The 15,868-nt window shown below is 44.6% G+C and overlaps 1 pseudogene; it reads left to right on the plus strand.

Annotated features, from left to right (window-relative positions):
• The first annotated feature begins 549 nt into the window (after positions 1–549).
• Positions 550–1,024, plus strand: LOC744983 (ribosomal protein L31 pseudogene; annotated as a pseudogene).
• Positions 1,025–15,868: the final 14,844 nt, after the last annotated feature.

Here is a 15,868-nt window from a genome sequence, read left to right on the forward strand (position 1 = left end):
TTTTGCACACTGCTCTAGGAAATTACGGCTGACCCAGGAGCGAGAAGTCTTCTCTCTGCCACTGACTTGATGGACCCAGCTACTTGGGAGATACTTCTGCATCTGTACAATGGGAGAAGAGGTTGGGGGATATCTGTGACCTCTGAAGTCCATCTCCTGTGGGGAGGGGCTGTGGTCAGAGGGCAAGGGAAAGCTCTCCAGTGTTACCGGATGGAAGGTCTTGACTGTGAGTTGTCCAGGTTCTTACGCACTGAACGAAGAATTGAACAAAACACACAAAGAAACAAAAGAACAAAGCAACGAAAGAAGCAATGAAGGTGATTTACTGAAGTGGAAGTACACTCCACAGAGTGGGAGCAGGCTCGAGCAAGCAGCTCCAGAGCCCCATTGCAATGTTCTTTAGGGTTTTTATTAAGCTAAAAGAATTTGGTGGCTGGTGGATTAGAGCTCACGCCTGTAATCCCAGCACTTTGGGAGGCCCAGGCGGGTGGATCACTTGAGGCCAGGAGTTCGAGACCAGCCTGGCCAACATGGTGAAACCCAGTCTCTACTAAAAAAAAAAAAAGATCCTTTCCAACTTGGACGCTGCAGAATGGCTCCCGCAAAGAAGGGTGGCGAGAAGAAAAAGGGCCGTTCTGCCATCAACGAAGTGGTAACCCGAGAATACACCATCAACATTCACAAGCGCATCCATGGAGTGGGCTTCAAGAAGCGTGCACCTCGGGCACTCAAAGAGATTCGGAAATTTGCCATGAAGGAGATGGGAACTCCAGATGTGCGCATTGACACCAGGCTCAACAAAGCTGTCTGGGCCAAAGGAATAAGGAATGTGCCATACCGAATCCGTGTGCGGCTGTCCAGAAAACGTAATGAGGATGAAGATTCACCAAATAAGCTATATACTTTGGTTACCTATGTACCTGTTACCACTTTCAAAAATCTACAGACAGTCAATGTGGATGAGAACTAATTGCTGATCGTCAGATCAAATAAAGTTATAAAATTGCAAAAAAAAAAAAAAAAAGAGAGAGAAAGAAAGAAAGAAAAAATTAGTTGAGCATGGTGGTGTGCCTGTGGTCCCAGCTACTCTGGAGGCTGAGATGGGAGGATTGCTTGAACCCAGGAGGCAGAGTTTGCAGTGAGTGGAGATCAAGCCACTGCAATCCAGCCTGGGTGATAGGACAAGATTCTGTCTCAAAAACAAAAAAAGAATTTGGTAACACTCCTAGGTACCCTTTAGAGGCCTCCAGTTGGTTACACCCTATGACAGATTGGCCAGCAATTAATCAGAGGCTGAAGTGGATACTTGGCCCGTGGTCAATCAGAGGCTGAAGTGGAAATTTCTGCCTTGTTATCACAGGAATGAGGATGAGGCCTGTATGCTGCCTAATCTTGCCTAGAAGTGGCTGCACCTGCTGTTCTTTTGCTTATGCCTTGACCCTTGGTGACCCTAATTCCCTATTCTCCTATCTCACCAGGGCCCTTTAACTTGAGGCCAGCTGGGTGAGGTGGGGCTAGCTGGCAGATGGGGCTGGGTGAGCCTCCATACACGACTTGGGCAGAGGAGAGAAGGAAGAAGCTTTATCCACTCAGCTTGTCACCTTTGCACCATCAGAACACCATTGTGGCGGCTGACTCATCTGTCACCAGGTGAGTCTGCCATTAGGAGCACAGGATTAGTCATGGGCGTGGTCATGGGGTGAGATGCCAGGTCGGGCTGGGATAGTGACAGGGTGAAGCATGGAGCAGGGCCTAGAGGCACTGGAAGAGAAGAGGAGGCATCCCTCCTCAGGCTTGGAAGGGGGCCTAGGCCTCCCTGATAGGGATGGAGGCCTCTGTCTTTGGGATAATGCTCAAGTGGGTTGCCTCGGGTCTAGAGGTTTGTATTTAGTGGGTGGTCCCCCTTATTCTTCCCTCCATTCTCGAACTCCTGACCTCAGGTGATCCGCCCACCTCAGCCTCCCAAAGTGCTGGGATTACAGGCATGAGCCACCGCTCCCGGCCACTTCCCTCCATTCTCAATGAACATTAAGCAACATGTGGCCATTCAAGTCTAGAGAATTTATCCATGAATCCACCACGAAAGAGGAAGCTGCTAGAAATGGAATTTTGTTGTCCTTGGGGTAATGGAAAATTATTGACCTGCATTCTGGCCCTTAGTTTCCTCATTTGTTAATAAGGATGAGAGCTCCTGCTGGGCCCACCATGCAGGGTGGCTGAGAGGCTCAAAGAGGACATGGGTATGAAGTGGACAAAATGAGGAGCCACAAAAGGTGTTAGAGGAGGGCAGGACACAGTGGTACAGGAGAGCACTCACAGACTTGCTGACTGACCAGAGGCAAGGAGGCCAGAGGGATTTGTTTACCAACTCTCACTTCCCGGATTCTGAGCCGGTAAACCCTGTTTGTTTACAAGTTTTCACGGGCCTCCCTAAGCCCAACGTTGGTCTGGGGTCAGTTCCACTCTAGGGACTGGCCCGGTGCAGCCCCTAGATGGGAGCTGGTTGCAAACAGCTGATGGTCAGAGAAGCCGCTTCAGTCACACATCTGACAGTCAGCTGCCTGGGCCAAAAAACCACGCAGCTCCCCAGCCTTGTGGGTTACTCAGGCCCCTTGTCAGCTCTGTGATCATCCTTCACACCTGAAAGCTTGTAACCCGAGAGGCTAGAGGTAGTTGAATAGGACATCCCTCCTGTGCCCTCACCTCACCCCTTTTGCAAAAAAGGAACATTCCATTGCTAGGGATTGAATGTTGTGATTAACATGAAACTCAGAAGAACAACCAAGGGTTTGCAGAAGCCAAGGAGGAAAAGTGACTCAGCAAAATAAACTTTCACCTGTGGATACTCTGAACTGCTATTTTGGGACTCTGGGAGCCTGCCTGGTTCTAGTGTCTGTTGCTTGGTATCAAAGCATTGCTCCCTAAATGCCAGCTGGAATATTCATGCCCATTCCTTACTGAAGTAGCATCCTAGGAGGCTTGGGAGGGAGGTCTGATGGATGGGCCTTATCTCTGCCACATCCAGGTAAGAGTCACAAGTGAAGCCTGGGCAACCTGGCGAAACCCCATCTCCACAAAAAGATACAAAATTAGCTGGGTGTGGTGGTGGGCATCTGTAGTCCCAGCTACTCAGGAAGCTGAGGTGGGAGGATAGCCTGAGTCCAGGAGGCTGCAGTGAGCTGTGATCATACCACTGTACCCCAGCCTGGGTGGCAGAGTGAGACCCTGTCCCCAAAAAAAAAAGAGTCTCAAGTGAGCCAATGTCACAGGAGAAGTAGACATGCCCCCGTAGAGGCATCGGGGATCAGAGGGGACTCTCAAGAAGAGAGTAAATCTTAGGGATTCCTCTCCCCTCCAGGAATACTTCCATCCAGTCAAGAAAGGGCATGGGATTGGCACTAACTTCCCCCATCAATTTTAACTCCTTCATGGCCCTCATCTGAAAAGCCTCATGTGGTTTGTAGGACCTCTGAGTTTGGGGAGAGTGTGAGAGCTCATTTCATCCAATCACTATCCCATGGAGTTCCCCTCTCTAGGAGAGACTGTTTGAATTCCAACAACAGCCCATCATTTGAAAGGCAACCCACAGCTGTGTTAAAAAGGTCTCTCTTAAATTCAATTGTAATGTCTCTTTGACACCTGACATTTCTATTCACAGGTCCTCTTGAGTCCTGGAGTCATAGATGAAGTCCAATTCACTTTCACTGGGCAGTCTTTGGACTATTTCATGACAGTTAAGCTACTCTGCCCACTTGATTTTTCAAGTTCAGTACTTTCCTAGGGGATTAAAACACAGGGTATTCTCCCTTCTCCATCCATTACACTTCTGCTTAATGGATGAAACCACCATACTGCTTCGCTGTTCAGGCAAAGACAGTCCCAGGTCAGAGGTTTTTTTGTTTTGCTTTATGTTTTTTTGAGACAGGGTCTTGCTTTGTTGCCCAGGCTGGAGTGAACTGGCATGACCATGGCTCACTGCAGCCTCTACCTCTCAGGCTCAAGTAATCCTCCTGCCTCAGCCTTCTCAGTAGCTGGGACCACAGGTATGCATCACTATGCCCAGCTTTTTTTTTTTTTTTTTTTTTTTTTGGTAGAGATGAAGTCTTGCTATGTTGCCCAGGCTGGTCTTGAACTTCTGGCTTCAAGTGCTCCCCCAAATTTGGCCTCCCAAAGTGCTGGGGTTACATGTGTGAGCCACTGCACCCAGCCTTCTTCTTTTTCTTTCTTTCTTTTTTTTTTAAGACGGAGTCTTGCTCTGTCACCCAGGCTGGAGAGCAATGGCGTGATCTCAGCTCACTGCAACTTCCACTTCCCAGGTTCAAGCCATTCTCCTGTCTCAGCCTCCCAAGTAGCTGGGACTACAGGCATGTGACATCATGCCCAGCTAATTTTTGTATTTTAATAGAGACAGGGTCTCACCATGTTGGCCAGGCTGGTGTTGAACTCCTCACCTCAAGTGATCCACCCGCCTCAGCCTCCCAGAGTGCTGGGATTACAGGCATGAGCCACTGTGCCTGGCCTTCTTTTTTTTTTTTTTTTTTTTTTTTTTTTTTGAGACTGATCTCACTCTGTTGTCCAGGCTGGAGTGCAGTGGTGCAATCATAACTCACCACAGCCTTGACCTCATGGACTCGAGCGATCCTGCTGCCTCAGCCTCCCAAAGTGCTGGGAATACAGGCATGAACCACTGCACCTGGCGGAGGTCAGAGTGTCAGAGAAGTGTCAGAGAGGGGAGGGGTGCTGTCTCGGCTCCCCGCTCCTAGCTGTCTCTACAGTGAGTCCCCATCTCCACCCCCAGGGCCCAGCCAGGCTTTTTGTGCGTAGGCAGCAGTGCCTGCTGTTTCAACAGCTTCATCTTGTGTTTAATCTTCCCCATCATCAGTACCACACATTTTGGTACACATGCTCAACAGTCATTTTGGCATTTTAAGGACACATGTCTGTCCAGATGGTCTCAACTTCAAATAGTCTGTCCTGATCTGATGGCCCCATAAGCAGACTATCCCGGGGGATCACTGGCTTCTACCTTGGCTTGGAAAACATGGCCATATGTCATAAAATTGTTGGTGTTGGAATTGGTGTTAGATAGTTCAGGCCTCATGCTCTGTGGTCTTACCCTCCACTCTCACCTCCTTCTAGGACACTCTCCACATGACACCTCTTCAGGCACTGAGCTCTACTAGCTCCCAAGTCATTGTGTGCTCTTTCCTGCCTCCACACCTTTGTCTTTGCTGGTCTCTCTGCTTGGAATATCCCCTCTTGCCCCTTCTCCACTAAACCAGTTTGTACTCCGAGATTCAGCTCTGGTGCCCCCTTTCTATAAACCTCCTCCATAATGTGTGGAAGCCTTCTCCTTTTGCCTTCCATTCTGTCTTGGGCAGATCTCTGCACATTTTCTTTATGCCATGCCAGCCACCAGCAGGCAGGTGTTCAGGAAGTGCCTGCTGAGTGGCTGACTAAAAGGCAGGCAGACAGAAAGTGAGACCAAGCACCCAAGCCAGAATCTAACACTTCAGCACAATTGGTTAAGTCCCTGGTGATAACCAATCATTTCCCTTATGTAAGGTTTTGTGTGTGAGAGAAAGAGGGAAAAGAGACAATCTTGTGAGTAGGGACCTTGCCCCTTATTTTGTCCAGCCCAGCACTGTCATAAGGAGTGGGCAAAAAGGCCACCCAGTCCCAGGTCATCAGAAGGGTCAAGATATCACTTTTCCAAGGAGGAAGGCAGATTGAGTAAATCCAAGAGGGGCTCCACTGCCACCCGACTGCCAGAGGATTCAAGGGACTCATGATTCTGAGCCTGGCCCTAAATAGAAGTTGGGGTGGGAAAAAAACTCAGCGTGTTCTCTAAATAGCTTCATGCCCTTGCCATCTGCTGCCAGGCAGTCAGGAAAGAAATCATTACATGGTTTCCTTCAGTAACTGTAAGAGTTGTGTTCTCATACAATGGAGCCCCCAGTCACAAACAAGCTCCCACCTACTTTTCCTCTCTGGGACCCAGAAGGGGCTAGAACTCACCTGTTCTGTCCATCACCCAAAGAGGGGCTCCTGGACTCTCAGTTCTCAAAACTGAAGTCCCTGGAATGGAAGAAAGTCAACTTGCTTCTCTCCAGACTGCAATCAATCTGGTTTGGTTTCTGATTAGTAAATCAGGAGGTGGACCTAGTGACTTCAACTCAAACCCAGGGGCTTGGAGAGAACCCCAAGAATGGTGCTGTTACTTTGTAATGTTTACCATCTCTCCAGCTTCTGAGATGTTACTAATCGCATATGAAACAAGACTACAATACCATCAACTTTTGCATTAAATTCCTTTTTTTTTTTTTTTTTTTTTTGAGACAGAGTCTCACTCTGTCACCCAGGCTGGAGTGCAGTGGCGCGATCTTGGCTCACTGCAAGCTCCGCCTCCCGGGTTCACGCCATTCTCCTGTCTCAGCCTCCCGAGTAGCTGGGACTACAGGCGCCCGCCACTATGCCCGGTTAATTTTTTTGTAGTTTTAGTAGAGATGGGGTTTCACCGTGTTAGCCAGGATGGTCTTGATCTCCTGACCTCGTGATCCGCCCGCCTCGGCCTCCCAAAGTGCTGGGATTACAGGCGTGAGCCACCGCACCCAGCCTAAATTCCTTTTAATTCAAAAAACCAGGGAACAGGCTGGGCATGGTGGCTCACGCCTGTAATCCCAGCACTCTGGGAGGCTGAGGCAGGTGGATCGCTTGAGGTCAGAAGTTCGAGACCAGCTTGGCCAACATAGTGAAACCCCCAACTCTACTTAAAAAAAAAAAAAAAAAAAAAGTTCAAAAATTAGCCGGTTGTGGTGGTGCACGCCTGTAGTCCCAGCTACTTGGGAGGCTGAGGCACAAGAATTGCTTGGGCCCAGGATGCAGCAAGCCAAGGTTGCACCACTGCACTCCAGCCTAGGTGACAGAGCAAGACCGTCTCAAAAAATGAATAAATAAGTTCCTTTTAGCTCAAGAAACCAGGGAATAGGTAGGGCACAGTGGCTCACACCTGTAATCCCAGCACTCTGGGAGGCCAAGGCAGGTAGATCACTTAAGTCAGGAGTTCAAGACCAGCCTGGCCAACAGGGCAAAACCCCGTCTCTACTAAAAATACAAAAATTAGCCAGGCATGGTGGTGTACACCTATAGTCTCAGCTACTTAGGAGGTTGAGGCAGGAAGATCACTTGAGCCTGGGAAGCAGAGGTGCGGGGAGTCAAGATCCCACCACTACACCACAGCCTGGGCGACAGAGTGAGACTCTGTATCAAAAAAACAAAAACAACGTACACACACACACACAAACCAGGGAACAAAAATCTCCGTTTTATGCCCCCTCCCCCCATCCCCCAGCAAGTGCTTCTCTCTCTTTCATCCTTACCTAACCTCCAGTGATCTTTCCCCATGACATCCATATGACATGCTTCATGCAAAGTTTTTTGACTAAAGGAATCTATTACCCATTATCCCAAACCTCTTCAATACAATCAAGCAAAAAAACTATTCAGTTTCTTTTTATAACATTATCAGCTTGTTTGTAGTAGTATATTGCCATCACTGAAGTCACAGTGACTTTAATACACATCTTAGGCCAGGTGCCATGGCTCATGCTGTAATTCTAGCACTTTGGGAGGCCAAGGCAGGAGGACTGCTTGGGGCTAGGAGTTTGAAACCAGCCTGGGCGACATAGCGAGACCCTGTCTCAACAAAAAAAAAATAAAAATATTAACCAGATGTGGTGTGTGTGCCTGCAGTCCCAGCTATTTAGGAAGTTGAGGTGGGCTGATCCCTTTACTCCAGGAGGTTGAGGCCACAGTTAGCTATGATTGCAGCTATGATTGCAGCTGCAGTCCAGCCTGGGTGACAGAGTCTGTCTTGGGAAAAAAAAAAAAAAAAAATTTCAAATTGTTCTCCATATTGCCCCCAGAATAAAAATCCACATTCCAAGGCAAGGCTTAATTTGTTTACTAAGTAGTAGCAAGAAAAGTGTTGAGCCTTAATGTCTAATTTTAAATAAATTAAGAGGCTTTATAAACATAGGTCTTGACTTTTGTCAATTAACTAAACCCCCAGTTGAACCCTGTATAAGGGACTCTGCAGAAATAGAGCCTATTTTAGGATCTTTGTTTTGTTTTAGAATCTTTGTTTTTAATCAACAGGCTACTAAACTTTTGTCCCCACCTTTCAATTAGGAGGATGGTGGTCACCACCCAGAGGGCTTCATTTCCATTGTTTCCTAGGAATTTTCCCTATTCCCAACAAAGTGCCTTTCAACTCTGCTGGGAGCTGTGACACCTACATTACTTGTACACTATTAGTTACAAATGTTGGATAGTCTAGTTGATACAAACATCAGATAGTCTAGTTGAAATTATGTGTGTATCTAAATTCAATAAAATGAGCTAAATTAACTGGACCTTATTTTCTTTATTCTTTTTTTTTTTTTTTTTTTTTTTGAGAGAGGGTCTCACTCTGTCTCCCAGGCTGGAGTGCAATGGCACAATCACCATTCATTGTGGCCTTGACCTCCCTGGGTTCAAGTGATCCTCCCAACTCAGCCTCTGGAGTAGCTAAGACTACAGGTACATGTTACCATGCCCAGCTAATTTTTGTGTTCTTTGTAGAGATGAGATCTTGCTATGTTGCCCAGGCTGGTCTCAAACTCTTGGACTCAAGCAAGGATCCGCCTGCCTTGGCTTCCCAAAAGTGCTGGGATCACAGGTGTGAGCCACTATGCCCAGAGATCTTTTTTTTTTTTTTTTTTTTTTTGAGACAGAGTTTCTCTCTGTCACCCAGGCTGGAGTGCAGTGGCGTGATCTTGGCTCACTGCAACCTCTGCCCCCGGGGTTCAAGTGATTCTCCTGCCTCAGCCTCCCAAGTAGCTGAGATTACAGGCGCGTGCCACCACACCTGGCTAATTTTTGTATTTTTAGTAGAGATGGGGTTTCACCATGTTGGTCAGGCTGGTCTCAAACTCCTGACTTCAGGTGATCCACCTGCCTTAGCCTCCCAAAGTGCTGGGATTACAGGTGTGAGCCACTGTGCCTGGACCCACAAATTTTTTTTAAGCATTGGTCCCTTCAGTGCATTCACTATTTCTATCTACTTGTTAGTTTCTTTTTTCTTTTTTTTTGAGACAGGGTCTCACTGTGTTGCCCAGGCTAGAGTGCAGTGGCACAATCACGGCTTACTGCAGCCTCGAACTCCTGGGCTCAAGCAGTCCTCCCACCTCAGCTTCTGAATAGGACTACAGGTATGTGTCACTATGCCCAGCTAATTTTTTTTATAGAAGCAGGGTCTTGCTATGTTGCCAAGGCTGATCTCGAACTCCTGGCCTCAAGCAGTCCTCCTGCCTCGGCCTCCCAAAGTGCTGGGATTGCAGGTATGAGCCATTGCTCCCAGCCTCTACTTGTTAGTTTCAATTCAAATATTTATTTATTTTTTTTTTGGAGATGGAGTTTCACTCTTGTTGCCCAGGGTGGAGTGCAATGGCGCGATCTCGGTTCACTGCAACCTCCACCTCCCGGGTTCAAGCAATTCTCCTGCCTCAGCCTCCTGAGTAGCTGGGATTACAGGCATGTGCCACCATGCCTGGCTAATTTTGAATCTGTAGTAGAGATGGGGTTTCTCCATGTTGGTCAGGCTGGTCTCGAACTCCCGACCTCAGCTGATCCACCCACCTCGGCTTCCCAAAGTGCTGGGATTACAAGGCGTGAGCCACCGTGCCCGGCTCCATAGGTAAATATTCTGATAGGCCCAACTGTAATAGAGTTGTGATGGATTATACTGAAGAGCTAGCACAAAGCTTGTTGTCATTGCTGTACATTGTTAGTGGGAAGGTTAAAGGCATGGCTATAGAAAGGTTTTATATTTAGATTTAAATCTCTAACTTGATAATCCTTACCAAAATCATTACTTCTTTTTTGTTTCACTGATTGGCTAAGGATCATTTATTATTAGCAGTATTGTTATATCAATATTTCTCCCAAATGAAAAATTTAGACTTCAGCATCAGAAAAAGCTGAGAGGTCAGGTGTGGTGGCTGATGCCTGTAATCCCAGCACTTTGGGAGGCTAAAGTGGGAGGATACCTTCAGCCAGGAGTTCAAGACCAGCCTGGGCAACATAATGAGACACTGTCCCCACAAAAAAAAAAAAAAAAAGAAAGAAAGGGAAGAAAGGGAAAGGAAGGGGAAAGGGAAGGAAAGGAAAAAAAAAGAAAAGAAAAAGAAGGCTGGGTGCAGTGGCTCATGCCTGTAATCTCAGCACTTTGGGAGGCCAAGGAGGGCAGATCACCTGAAGTCAGGAGTTCAAGACCAGCCTGGCCAACATGGTGAAACCCCGTCTCTACTAAAAATACAAAAAATTAGCCGAGCATGGTGGCATGTGCTTATAATCCCAGCTACTCAGGAGGCTGAGATAGGAGAACCACTTGAAGCTGGGAGGCAGAGGTTGCAGTGAGCAGAGATGGCGCCACTACACTCCAGCCTGGGCAACAAGAGCAAAACTCCATCTCAAAAAAAAAAAAAAGAAAAAAAAAAAAAGCCGGATGTGATGGCTCACGCCTGTAATCCTAGCACTTTGGACTTTGGGAGGCCGAGGTGGGTGGATCACGAGGTCAAGAGATCGAGACCATCCTGGCCAACATGGTGAAACCCTGTCTCTACTAAAAATATAAAAATTAGCTGGGCGTGGTGGCACGTGCCTGTAGTCCCAGCTACTCAGGAAGCTGAGGCAGGAGAATCACTTGAACCTGGGAGGCGGACGTTGCAGTGAGCCAAGATCGTGCCACTGCACTCCAGCCTGGGCAACAAGAGCGAAACTTCATCTCAAAACAAAAGAAAAGAGAGAAAGAGGGAGGGAGAGAGAGAGAGAAGAAAGAAAAAAAAAGAGAGAGAGTATGTAAAAAAGAAAAGAAAAAAACTGAGAGGCTTGTTAAAGAGTCAGATTCCTGCCTCCCACTTCCACCCCCAGATCTAGTGAATCACAATCTCTGGTAGGAATTTTTTTAAGCGTGTGTGTGTGTGTGTGTGTGTGTGTGTGTGTGTGTGTGTGTTAAAGCTCTCCAGGAGATTCTGTGCATACTAGAGAAACTTAATATAGATAAAATGGTTGTCTTATTTTTCACATTTCAACTGAGTCGACATTGTGTACTACTTCAGTTTGTTCGTAAGTTGTTTTCAGTTTTACCATGCAAATTAGGCCTTGGTACTTGAGCAAAGTTACCTTAGAATCCTTGCACTAAGAAAAAGTTCTACAATCTTTGCAATTTTCAAAGTCCAAGAAATTTCTAACGAACAAAATGAAAATTATGGTTGAATAATAAAAATGGAACTTGACACTAGAGTTCTTCAAGACCAGATTAGTATTTTATTTTTCCCTTCCTAACACTCAAATTCATGGCAGGTGAAAAGATAATAGAACATAATCAAACTAACATATAAACACAATTCAAAAACGTTTAACCATCTATTATAGCTCTTTGTTGTAAAACACACAAAGTTAAACAGAAACATCTTTATATAAATTATCCTTAATAATCTGTATACACTGTAAAACAATTGAAAATTCACACCAAGATCCTAGTGCAAGCAGTGGTGTACAAAAGTGCAAACAAGGTTAGTGATTAACAACTTACCATCAATATACCACTTCAACATACTTTACATTCAGCCAAATACTGAAGGTTTCACCATGGAAAAACACTTTTATCACTTTTAAAGTAACTTGACTATGTTCACCCTGAGTGCTCTTGCCTCAGTATGGCAACTGATTATGAGTTCAGGTTAGGAGCAACACCAGGGAATACAGAAACCCACGTTAAGTTGGCCATTCTGACATGAATCTATACTTGAAAATGAAAACAATCCCAAAGAAAACCTGTATGTCAAAAACAGAACTGTTCCTGCCTTTCACCCCAAAATATTTAAAACTAAATCTAAGCCACTATTTAAAATGCATGCTGGCCGGGCGCAGTGGTTCACACCTATAATCTAGCACTTTGGGAGGCTGAGGCAGGTGGATCACATGAGGTCAGAAGTTCGACAAGCCTGGACAACATGGTGAAACCCTGTCTCTACTAACAATACAAATATTAGCCAGCTGTGGTGGCGCACGCCTGTAATCCCAGCTACTTGGAAGGCTGAGGCAGGAGAATCACTTGAAGCTGGGAGGTGGAGGTTGCAGTGAGTGGAAATCACACCACTGCACTCCAGCCTGGGTGACAAAGCAAGACTCCATCTCAAACAAACAAACAAAAAAGTATGCTGAAGAAGAATCCATCTACTCCAGTGCAGCTTTTCCAAAAATAGTTCTGTGTAAACTCAGTTTTCTATTTCTGCCCTAAAATCTATTTGGGGCAGGGGACACACCTGAAACAAAATTGGCTTTGGATAACTTCGCTTACTTTCCTTTGAATACTTTGGATTCTGTTTAAAAGTATGATGAAAGCCGTGAACAACAATTAGTGCCATTAAATATATTAGCTATTTAATGCTCTAAATTATAAGGACAAAAATTAATTGGTTCAGAACTGCATCTTTAATAGACTCTGTGGCTTCCCTTGACACTGGAGGATCTTTAAAATCCAGGTGTTGGGTGGGGATTTGTGAGGGGGAATGGTAACAGGGTTCAGAAGTGGAAACACGGTTTTAACAAAATTCCAGTCACTTTATACAGAGGCAGAGTCACATATCCCAAGAGCTGGTTCTTCTTTTATTTGGTTAAAAAGCACTAACTTGAATTTCAAAAGAAGGATAATAATGGAAATGACCAGAAGCATCAACATATAGTTTTAGGCTGGGCACAGTGGCTCATGTGTATAATCCCAGCACTTTGCGAGGCCGAGGCGAGTGGATCACTCAAGATCAGGAGCTCGAGACCAGCCTGGCCAAATGATGAAACCCTGTCTCTACTAAAAATACAAAAATTAACTGGGCATGGTGTGGTGCACCTGTAATCCCAGCTACTCGGGATGGTGAGGCACGAGAATCGCTTGAACCTGGGAAGCAGAGGTTGCAGTGAGCCAAGATCGCACCACTGCACTCCAGCCTGGGCAACAGAGTGAGACTTCATCTCAAAAAAAAAAGAAAAAGAAAAGAAAAAGCAAACATGCAGTTTTGATAATTTAGTCCTTAATTGAAGCACACTGTTTTTCTAAACTCTTATATTTATAGCAAAGCCTCTGGCTTTTAATGTAGGCTATCTTTTATTCACTATTAATTTTGCATTAAGAAACTTATGTTTGCTAATTTCTATTTTTTCATTGTTTCTTGAAGATTTTTTAATGCTTCAACTTTTTACATATGTTTAAAATGATTTAAACAATATGCTCCAAATTAAATGAACAGAAGGAATTTTGAGAGATTTCCCTTTATGTAGCTATTCTCAGTGCACTCTGGTCAAATTTTACTTGGCAATAAGTCCTTGCAAACGTCAGTCATGTAAGTGACTAACAAGACTGAAATACCACATTGAGTCACATACCAAATACAGTTTCAGAAAATGTAAACCTTTCCCCTGAAACTCTCCAATCATGTTAACTAGAACTATACTGTTTCTAATGATGGAACCTGTGAAATGCTGGGTTTTGAATGTAGTTAATAAAATAATTTTCTAGAATGCAAGAAACACTATTATCACAGTTATCACCCTATTTTAATGATTTATAAGTAGTTTATGTGCTTTCCATCACTATAAAGTATGGGCCAGTTGAAAATTGGCCGGGCACGGCGGCTCACGCCTGTAATCCCAGCACTTTGGGAGGCTGAGGCGGGCAGATCACGAGGTCAGGAGTTCGAGACCAGCCTGGCCAACATAGTGAAACCCCATCTCTACTAAAAATACAAAAATTAGCCGGGCATGGTGGCGCACGCCTGTAGTCCCAGCTACTCAGGAGGCTGAGGCAGAAGAATCACTTGAACCCCGGAGGTGGAGGTTGCAGTAAGCAGAGATTGTGCCACTGCACTCTAGCCTGGGCAACAAAGCAAGACTCCATCTCAAAAACAAAAAACAAAAAACAAAAAAACAAAAAACAAAAACAAAAGATGAGCCGGTTGAAAACTAAGAAAGAAACAACGTTCTGCTTTTATGCTATAAACCACAAAAAATTTGTATATGGATCCAGGTACACAAAACTAAAATTTAGGTCTGCACAGGCAGTATCTGTGTTCATATATCTTTGGCACTCATACAAAGATACTGGTTTAAACCAACAGTGAATAATTTTTTTTCATATACTTTAGGAAATGTCTGTTCTCCAATTAAAAAATGCTATAATCTCCATTCTAAAAATTCACTGAGATAAACTGAAATCTATCAATTTAACCAGCTGTGATCCAAAAGTGTAATTAACGGCAGTCAGTGAAACAGGTATGGGATCTCTTTAAAAGTGTAAAAGTGGGTTGAGACCTTATATTTTTACATTTCAGACTTTAGATTTTAAAAAATCTTTTGGACAGTGCCTGATTTGTATGTATACCACAGTGTTAACTACGCCCTAGCATCTTGCAGTGTGGGACACACAATTAGCCTATGTCCCCAGTACTAGTATTTACCTGGGAAATACTCCATGGATGCACACATTCACACAGGCACATGCAGAGTTGTCTTTCCTCTGTGCTTCTACTGTTTCTTGCCATCCTCTTAATTTGGTTCTCTTGAAAAAGAGCAGTACCCAGTGCATATACTCTGGAGAGGTTCTCAAAGCTGGACAGTAAGTCCTCTGGCTCAGGAACTCTGCCCCCTAAAGCTGGGAGGAAAGCTGGTTGCTCCTAAACATGGCTTCCTTTCTAGAGGCTCGGGCCATAAAAATCTTATGTCTTTGGGAAAATATCCACAGTTTAGCTGTGGTCCACAAAGTGACTTTGTTTCTTTGATCCTAGTGTTACAATTAGAATGAGGGTTCTGGAGCGAGATATATTACACCAGAAAGCATTTTTCCTGGCTAGAGAAACCAGTATGTTTTTTTTCCTTGATACCCATTTACAACACAAATAATTAGCTTCTTCAGTATCATAATAGATACTCTAGGAAATACTTGAAGAAAGGCAGGTCCCTGAAGGTACTGAAGACAGATAACATGAACAAGAGGCAGTTATTTTTAATAAGGCTTAGTTCTATTTAGTCAGAACTTAAGGAGTACTTTAAACCTATCTGGAAGAAGAAATCAATAGGCTGCAATGTCATGTTCTACTTTTCCCGTAGTGTTACTGAGGTTTCCAGGAAGGGAGGGAGCACTTTTGTTTTCATTTAGAAAGAAGATGAAAGCGAAAACAGAATAGTCAGATTACTGAAACCAAATGTCATTTTAAGAAGCGACCTTGTCAGCTTAGCTAAATAGTAATTCCTTCCAGTCATATTCCTCAATCCTTATCTGCTTCATAGGTTATATTATCAATGACAAAAAGGACTGTAACTCTGACATGGACAATGGCTACAGAAAACACTAATTTTTGATATTAAAATTATTCTTGATGGAATTGGTTAAATATACTATAAAACTTGGCTTATAATCAGGATAAATCTTAAACTTGAGGGTCTTTAAAAATACATTTTTGGCACTTACCTTTCATCTTATATTACTAATGATGGGAATCTCAAACATATAAAAAAAGAATTCAGTTTCTTAGGAAATTATAATGCTTTTGAAAAACTAAAATTTTCTTAGTAAGCCTAGCAATGAGGCTTGCAGGCCCTATCACATGGCAAGCATAATATCTAAAAACAAAAGTCAGTTCAGGCATGGTAGCTCACGCCTATAATCCCAGAACTTTGGGAGGCCAAGGCAGGCAGATCACTTGAGGTCAGGAGTTTGAGACCAGCCTGGCCAACATGGTGAAACTCCGTCTCTAAAACAAAATGAAACAGAGCA

The sequence above is a fragment of the Pan troglodytes genome, chromosome 4 (assembly GCF_028858775.2).
Source record: "Pan troglodytes isolate AG18354 chromosome 4, NHGRI_mPanTro3-v2.0_pri, whole genome shotgun sequence".
NCBI lineage: Eukaryota > Metazoa > Chordata > Mammalia > Primates > Hominidae > Pan > Pan troglodytes.